The sequence below is a fragment of the Pseudorca crassidens genome, chromosome 18, assembly GCF_039906515.1.
Source record: "Pseudorca crassidens isolate mPseCra1 chromosome 18, mPseCra1.hap1, whole genome shotgun sequence".
Taxonomy (NCBI): Eukaryota; Metazoa; Chordata; class Mammalia; order Artiodactyla; family Delphinidae; genus Pseudorca; species Pseudorca crassidens.
Window position 1 is genome coordinate 65032192 of NC_090313.1, and position 7712 is coordinate 65039903.

Below are 7712 nucleotides of genomic sequence, written 5' to 3' on the forward strand. Positions count from 1 at the left end.
ATAGGCCTTCCAGAACTTCTCAACCATAAACATGCACACGAATCACCTGGGGACCTTGTTAAAAGGCCGATTCTGATGTGATTGGCTTCAAGTGGGACCAGAAATGCTGCCTGCCTTCACCTGCTCCCAGGTGAAGTTGATAATGCCTGGCTATTAACCATACTTTGAGAAGCAACCCCTGGGTCCATTGCGCCCCTAATTTGCTTGATAAGAATCACCTGGGACACTTGTTAAACATTCCAATAACCAGGCTGCTCTCCTGGAAATGTTGATTCAGTAGGTTTGAGCTGGAGCCTAGAAGTTTGGGAAAACCAGGGTCTACTCCTCTACTTTAGACAAAAATCAACCATTGGCAAGGCATGGACTTAATTAATATTGACTAGAAAAGGAGAGGTGTTTCATTCACACAGAATATTAAAATAACCAATACAGAAACCAATTCTGTATGATTTTCAAGCTATGTCACTGACTTAACGCCTGAATAACAAGGAATGCTTTTTATCCATCACACTGAAGACCTGTGTGATCCCAGTCAGGACACCTCTCAGAGGAGGGGGTGGGCAGGCTGGATGACCAATGAATACCAACATCTTCCTAATCAGCAGCAGCGGAGAATAATTTTAGCCACCAAGAAGTTTTTTAACCACTTGAAGCATGTTGTCAATGACTAGACACCAAGAATCTTTACAAAAAATGTTAAAACCAGCAACAGCACAAGAACACTACTTAATAAAGCAACTAAAATTAGACATACAATTAGATGTACAAAACACTGACTTTATGTTACTGATAGACCTGGAGAGGCAGTACCAATTACTAAGGTTGATAAGACGGCGACCATCGAGTATCTAGAGAAGGATATCAGGGTCCTAACCCAATCTCTTCCTTTTCCAGATGGAAAACTGAGTCCAGAGGAAGACAAGGACTTGTCCAAGGTCATACAACAAGTCCGTGGCAGAGACAGGATTCAACTCAAGTCTTGCCTTTTGGGTCTGTTCTATCAAGCAGAGTATTCCCACCTGGCCAAAAAGAGAAAACAAAACACCCAACCCTGCATTTTAGAGGAAAATGGAGACAAGGGGGGAAAGGAGTCACAGACAGGTCACATCCAATGCAGCCCATTCCCTTGGCGGGGGTGGACATTTCTTTCTTAGAAGAGGCACAGCAGATGGTACTGTGTCATCAATGCGAATTCAACCCTTTTAGATTCGACCCTTTTAGGCAAGTCAAACAAACACATCAACTCCTACAAATAACTACTTGTAGAATTATTAGAACAGTTAACAAACAGTCTTAACAGATTAACTCAGAAGGGGCATCTGTTTCAAATTACGCGTAGCTTTGGCTTGAAGGAGGCAATGGGGCGTGGAGGCAGCCAGACTGATCAAGTTGAGTTAATTAAACTGATTCGTGAGCCTTCGTACCAACTGGAAGAGAAAAACGGAATCCTTTCAGCGTCCCTTTACCCTTCCTTCAAACTACACCGGAGTCAAACTCCAAACGAAACAACGCAGACCATGTATCTTTTTCATTCCTTCGGGAAATTAACTTATCGTGTGGGAGAATCCGAGGAGGCCGCATTCCCCACTAGGTAACACGAATTGCTCCGGGAAGATTCCAGCTTCAAGGCCGAAGCTGGCGCCCGCCATCCGAGCGCCCAGAGCTGGTGGGACCCACGGGCGCTGGGATGCAAACCAGTCTCGCCGCTCAGCAGCTGGCTCGGGAGCTCCTGCTCCGGGGCTCGGGATCCCGATCCGCACAAGGGTCAGCTTAAGGAGACAACTTCCAACTTTGTTGTCTTCCCGGCCCTAAACGTTCGCTGACTCTGCCACAGCAACCTGCGAGGGTCTCCCATTCATAAGCGCCTCCGCCCTCCCTGCCCGGCGCGGTGCCGGCATGACACTACGACCGGGCAAATGAGGGCAACCTTTCCCGGGACGTGACCACTGCGCGCAGGAGGCGGCGGGGCCCGAGTCTCCATGGAATCCCAGGCAAAGCGCGGGAAGGCGGCGCCCGCGGGCCCTCGGGCACGTGTGCGGCGCGGCGGGCCCGGGACCCCGGATCTCCACCCCGCCTCCCGGGAGGGTCACACCGCCCAGGCGCGGAGGCCGGCCGGCCGGCCGGCCCGCCCGCTCCCTCTCCCTCCCTCTCCTCCCGGCCGGTTGCCTGCAGCCCGCGAGCGCCCGGCTGAGTTGCGCTCACCGCCGTGCCGACTGGCCACGTCCTACTCGCGCTCCGCCGCCAGCTCTCGACTCCGGCTCGGCGGCGGGGGCGGCCGCTTAACACCCACGTGGGCTACCGGCCGGCCCTCCGCCCCGCCTCCCGCGCCAGACTGCCGCCGGCAGGCGCCCCGCGGGCTCAGGAGCGACCCCTGCGGCCGGGACGGGCTGCGCTGGGGCCGGGGCCGGGGCCGGGGCGCCTCCCGCCTGCCGGGGAAGCGGAAGTCGGCGCGGTGCGGCGGCGCGCTCGGGCCGGGGGGCGCGCCGGGAGCGGGAGGGGCTGGCGGGGCCGGGGGGAGGGCTGGGAGCCGCGGCCTCCACGTCGCTTTCCTGCCGTTCGGTTCCCGGAGGCCCTCGGTGAGCTCGTCTCTAGTTCGACCTCAGGCGGGGCGGGGGCGGGGGGTGTCGGAGTGAGGACGAGGGACTGAAGTCTTCAGGCTGATTAGCTTTGCAGGGACTCGGGGCTCAAGGCTTTAATTTTATGTTATAATTGAGTGCGAAAGTACTGGAAAGGTAGTGATGAAAAATAAATTTGCTTATTGCTGGTAAAAACAAAACCCCAAACATTTCCCAGTCCGCCCTCCGCGAGGACATCCATCTCCACCGATGACATTTCGGAAAGCACACCCACCGATGAAAACTGTAACTCTAAATGTCCTTTTAGTTTCCAGTGAATTATAGGCTAGTTCTATGGTTCTCTGGAATTTTATTAGAAAGCAGGAGTCTGTTGTGCACCGGGAGTAAAGGAATTTTCTCTAGTGGCCCAGGCAAAGACCCGCACAGCTGGAAGTGTCTTGGTCTATTACTGACAGCTGCTCGATGTTAACAGCCGCGGCCTTCGGAGTGCTTTGGTTCAAACCTCATGGATTTATTTTCCTTTTCTACACCGTGTTTTCTTCCTTAAACCGTGCTATCGTTTTCTTTTACAATTTTCTGCCCTGTTTGGATGTGGTGTTAGACTACGGCCAATGTAACTTAAGTGATTTCGGGTGAGGGCCAGTGACAAATATTTGAGGTGACTTGTGTTAGTCCTTAAACACCGGTGCCGAGCTGAATAGACCTTGGGGAAGGAGGGAAAGGGGGAGGTGCTGTGAAGGTTCAGAGCTCCTGATAAACAAGGGCCCTCCTCAACCCAGCCCAAGACCGTCTTCTGCTGCGCTTTAGAACTCAAGCTTCCGGAACAAAATTTAATTACAGAAGCAAGCCAGGGCGTTTGAGTGACTTGCCCAAAGTGACATGTAACATAACAAGTGGGAAGCAGATCAGGACAGAACCTATGGTATAACGTCCTATAGGACTAGGACTTTCAGTATCACCTGGCTTTTGCAAACCAGAAAGATGAGGCCCAAAGGAGCTAATTAGGACAGGCTTAGATCTCCTATTACAGATTAGAAAGAGCTGGACTTGGAGCCAGGCCACTTGTGTTAAAATCTCTGTGAACTTTAGTGAGTCATTTAACCCTTTTAAACCCCAGCCATCACGTAACAGTATCTTGGCTTCCTCTGCAACCCCCTGCTGTGGGAGCCTTGGGGGCAATCCAGCATGGGGGCAGGGGAGGGCACTGCTACTCCAGATCTGGGTCTCCCTGAGCTATCAGCTCCCCCCTGATACTTTGTCCTTTCTGGCTTTAGCACCTTCCTCTCCTACCCTCATAAGGGCTGTCCCAAACTCTCATCACTCTCCCCAAGCCTTTTACATTTCTTCTCTCCCTCGCCTCCCCTAAACAACCCTCAGCCTCAGTTCTGTAAACTAAGAAGCAATTAGGAAGCTTCTGTGCAACTCTTTAACCCCTAATCTGCAAAGTTGCCTTTTTGCACAAACTCTTCTCTGCCTGCTGTCCTGCTTGCTGTACCCCACGGCTGGCAATGATGCTGGTGAAGAAACTGAGGCTTAAAGAGGTCAAGTGACTTGCCCGATGTGCTGGTTAATGATACTAAAAGGAGAAATAATTTCACCACTTGAAGCTTTTGGGCCCTGATACAATGTGGGTGTGTTTTAACAAAGTGTTAATTGGAGTGGCAGATAATTCGAAAACAAATTACTAAGGGGGGAGCTGGGACTCAACCAAGTTCGCGTTGTTAACTGCTACACTGTACATTAATACCTCCCAGAAGGCCTCCTCTTAAAAGCAAGAGGGTTGCAGGAACCAGAAGTCCTTTCTCCTGGAATAGATCTCCCTCCATAATATTTTATAAAATAACCTCAACTGCTTAAAATCCTTCACAGCAGTGGCCCTATCTGCTATCTTTGCTTTAGGAATAGAGAAATATGTAGATGTAGAAAAGCTTAACATCTCACAGGAGCTCAGGGAATGGATTGGCAAACCACCTGGTTGGCATTAAATCATGAAAGTGTCCATGCAAGCTTTGTCCTAAGGGTAATTCCCCAGCAACCCAATGGCCTCTTGAGAACAGAGTTTTAGAGTCATGCATCACTGCTCTCCATAGAGGTTAGTCAACCCAATGGTATTTCAGATCCAGGTTCAAAACAGCAAATAAGTCAATGCACTGACCTCTTTGCTCCAGGCATCTGTTTGCTGAATTTGGGATTGCACAATCCAGGAACATCAGTGGGGCTGGCTCTGGGATGAGAGGGCAGGTATGACGCAGGTCAGAGGTGAGGGGACAGACAGAGTGGTTACATGGAAAAGGGACCTTTTGCTGTTTCAACAGAATTTCACAATGTGCTGGTTAATGATACTAAAAGGAGAAATCATTTCACCACTTGAAGGCTTTGGACCCTGAAACCATGTGGGTGTGTTTTAACAAAGTGTTAATTGGAGTTGCAAATAATTCAAAAATATAAATTATCTCTGATTCAAGGGTACTTTTAGTTAATGAGAAAGAAGAAAAAAATGCTTTGATTACACAATTTCAACTCCCATTGAACATTCCTGGCTGCTGATGTAACTTATTGAAAACTCCCTCAAAATTTTTTGGAATCAGGTAGAGTATGTATTTGAAATAAACATGGGTTTGGATTTCTGTCTTTCAATGTGGAATAAGGGGGTAATTCGTGTCTCATGAAAGAGTTGTTAGGGCCATATTTTAAAGGGGGACAATTTCTTTTGTCTTTTCCTTGTCAGCTTTTTAATGGTACAAGCAAAAATAAGAAAAAGGAAGTCAGCAAATGTGCACGTTTTATGAGCCTTAAGTTTGAATTTGTAAAATATGTGTTAAAAATAAGATAACACAAAGAATTAGGAGAAATGCCCATAAATGGTTAAACCTTAATGGGTTATCAATAAGAGGAAATACTATGCCATAATTTTAAAAATAATATTCTCATATGTTGTAGTACATATTTGGCTGCAAGTAATAGAATGTCCAACTGTCAGTATATTTATTTTGAATATAAAAATATATCTAGAAGTAGGAAGTTCCAGGGTTGATTAAGTTAGCAGCTCAAAAGTATCTGGGCCCCCTTCTCTGTGATTCTCTTCGCTTTTCCTCATGACCACAAAATGGCTGCCACAGCTCTACTGATCACATTCTCACATGAGACATCCAAAGGCAGGAAGCATTCTCCCATACTAACTTTTTATCAGAGAAAAATATTTTCCTAGAAGCCCTCTGTCAAACTTCTCCTTATACTTCATTGGCCCAGAACTGGGTCTCATGCTCCCCCAAACATAAACATTGGGAAGAGAATGAAGTTAACATGATTGGTTTAGAACAGGGGTCAGCAAACTTGTTCTGAAAAGGACCAGCTAGGAAATATTTTAGGTTTTGCAGGGCATACAATCTCTTGCCTCTATTCAACTCTGCTGTTGTAAAGCAACAGCCATAGACGCTGCCAACAGGTAAGTGTGGTTGTGTTCTAATAAAACTTTATGAACACTGAAATTTGAATTTCATATACTTTTTACCTGTCACGAAACATTCTTCTTCTTTTAACTTCTGTCAACCATTTAAAACTGTAAAAAACAGAAACAAGCAATGAAAACCATTTTGTATGGTTCGTGACCGTAAAGAAGTAAGTGGCGGTCTAGATTTGGCTAGCAGGCCATGATTTGTCAACCTCTGGTTTATCCTCTTGGGAAGAAGGAGAGACCCACCTTCCCGGAGACATCACCACTGCAGACCTTAAAAAAGCAAAATAAAATAAAGCAGGGTTCTATTAGGCAATCAAGAAGGTCCCCTACCGTGTATTTAGGATATGGAAGAATGCTCAGGATATAAATTTTAGAAGGCAGATTACATGTCAATATGGACTGGATGATCCCAACTAATCCTGCCCGTTGAAACCCCCGCTCTTCACCAAGACCTGTATTAGACATGGCTCCTCAAATGCCTTTCCTGGTCCCTGGTCCTCCTAAACAAATTAGATCACTGCTTCCTATCAAACTTTCCTAACAAATTTAGCACCGATCATGTGCTAGGCTCTTTGTCAACCCAAACTGAGTGCTGGAAATACAGAATGAAAGAGACAATGGCTAGCCTTAAAGAGACCTCAGTCCAAGCAGAGGAGGAAGAAACAAATAATTATAATTCAGGGAGAGCGTGCAGCAAGAGGGGTATGGGTAGTGTAGCATCTCGGAGAAGGGCATGAATAAAAGATGGAAAAGAGGGTTTCAGGGGAGGCCCCTAGGAGACCCCCGTATCAGGGTGGGTTCTGAAAGAAAAAGTGGCCCTTTTTTAAGAGGATGAAAGTCTGTTGATGTACCACCCAGGGCTCTTAGCTGCAATCAACAGAAGCTATCTCTGGCTGGTGGAGCACAAAAGCAGCTGGTTAAAAGGATGCTGGATGACTCTCACCACTGCTGAGTAGGGAGATGGTACTTCCTGAAGAACTTGAAACAAGTCCTCAAACCCACTGCAGAGCTGGTCATCCGTGGAACCCATGCTGCAGCTCCTTCCGAGCTGTAGATGTTATCGTTTGTACCACTGTCCCATTTGTGCCAGGGCCTCAGCCTTGTAGCTACTGCTCTTCCAAAGCTGGGCACCTTGGTTCCCAGCTCTGCCCAGTAAATCACTGCCACGCCATGTTCACTGCCTTGTGTTTCTCATTCCAAGTTGATGTCTCCTGTAGATACAGCTGATGGTTGGAGTCCGGGTCACGTGCCTGGACCCTGATCTGTAAAGGGAGGGCTGGGAGTGTGGGGTTTCTGGCTTCTGTCTTGGAGAGGAAGGACTCGCTTGTTAGGAAGTTCCCTGAATGTAGGTAGTGTTTTCAGACAAGTTTAAGCAGCCAGAAAACATGACACATGCCCACTCCAGATGGGCCAAGCATTCCTGTCTGGGGAAACGGCACGTCTGAAGGCACAGAGGTATGAAACAGGACAGCACGTTTGGGGAACTATAGCAGTTTGGCTCTGCTGGAGTATAAAGCAGGGAGTGCTGGCAGGTGGGGCTCGGAGGTGGAAGGAGCCACCTGCAGAGTTCTCAGGGCCGCTGTTCTCTAATCTACTCAGTGTCCCCAGCTAAGGCACAGAAGCTGTGATTTACACCTTGCCTGGCCCAGGGCTTTGGCCATGGAGGGTTTTAGTCACTA

The 7712-nt window shown here is 48.1% G+C and overlaps 1 protein-coding gene across 2 annotated transcripts in view; it reads right to left on the minus strand.

The window, feature by feature from the left end:
* SLC25A15 (solute carrier family 25 member 15) overlaps positions 1 to 2337 on the minus strand; it is a 39411-nt gene extending 37074 nt beyond the window's left edge. For both annotated transcript variants that reach the window (XR_010936852.1, XM_067713150.1), the window contains exon 1: positions 2203 to 2337. The gene's annotated coding sequence lies outside the window, so the exon portion shown is untranslated. The remainder of the gene's footprint in view (positions 1 to 2202) is intronic.
* Positions 2338 to 7712: the final 5375 nt, after the last annotated feature.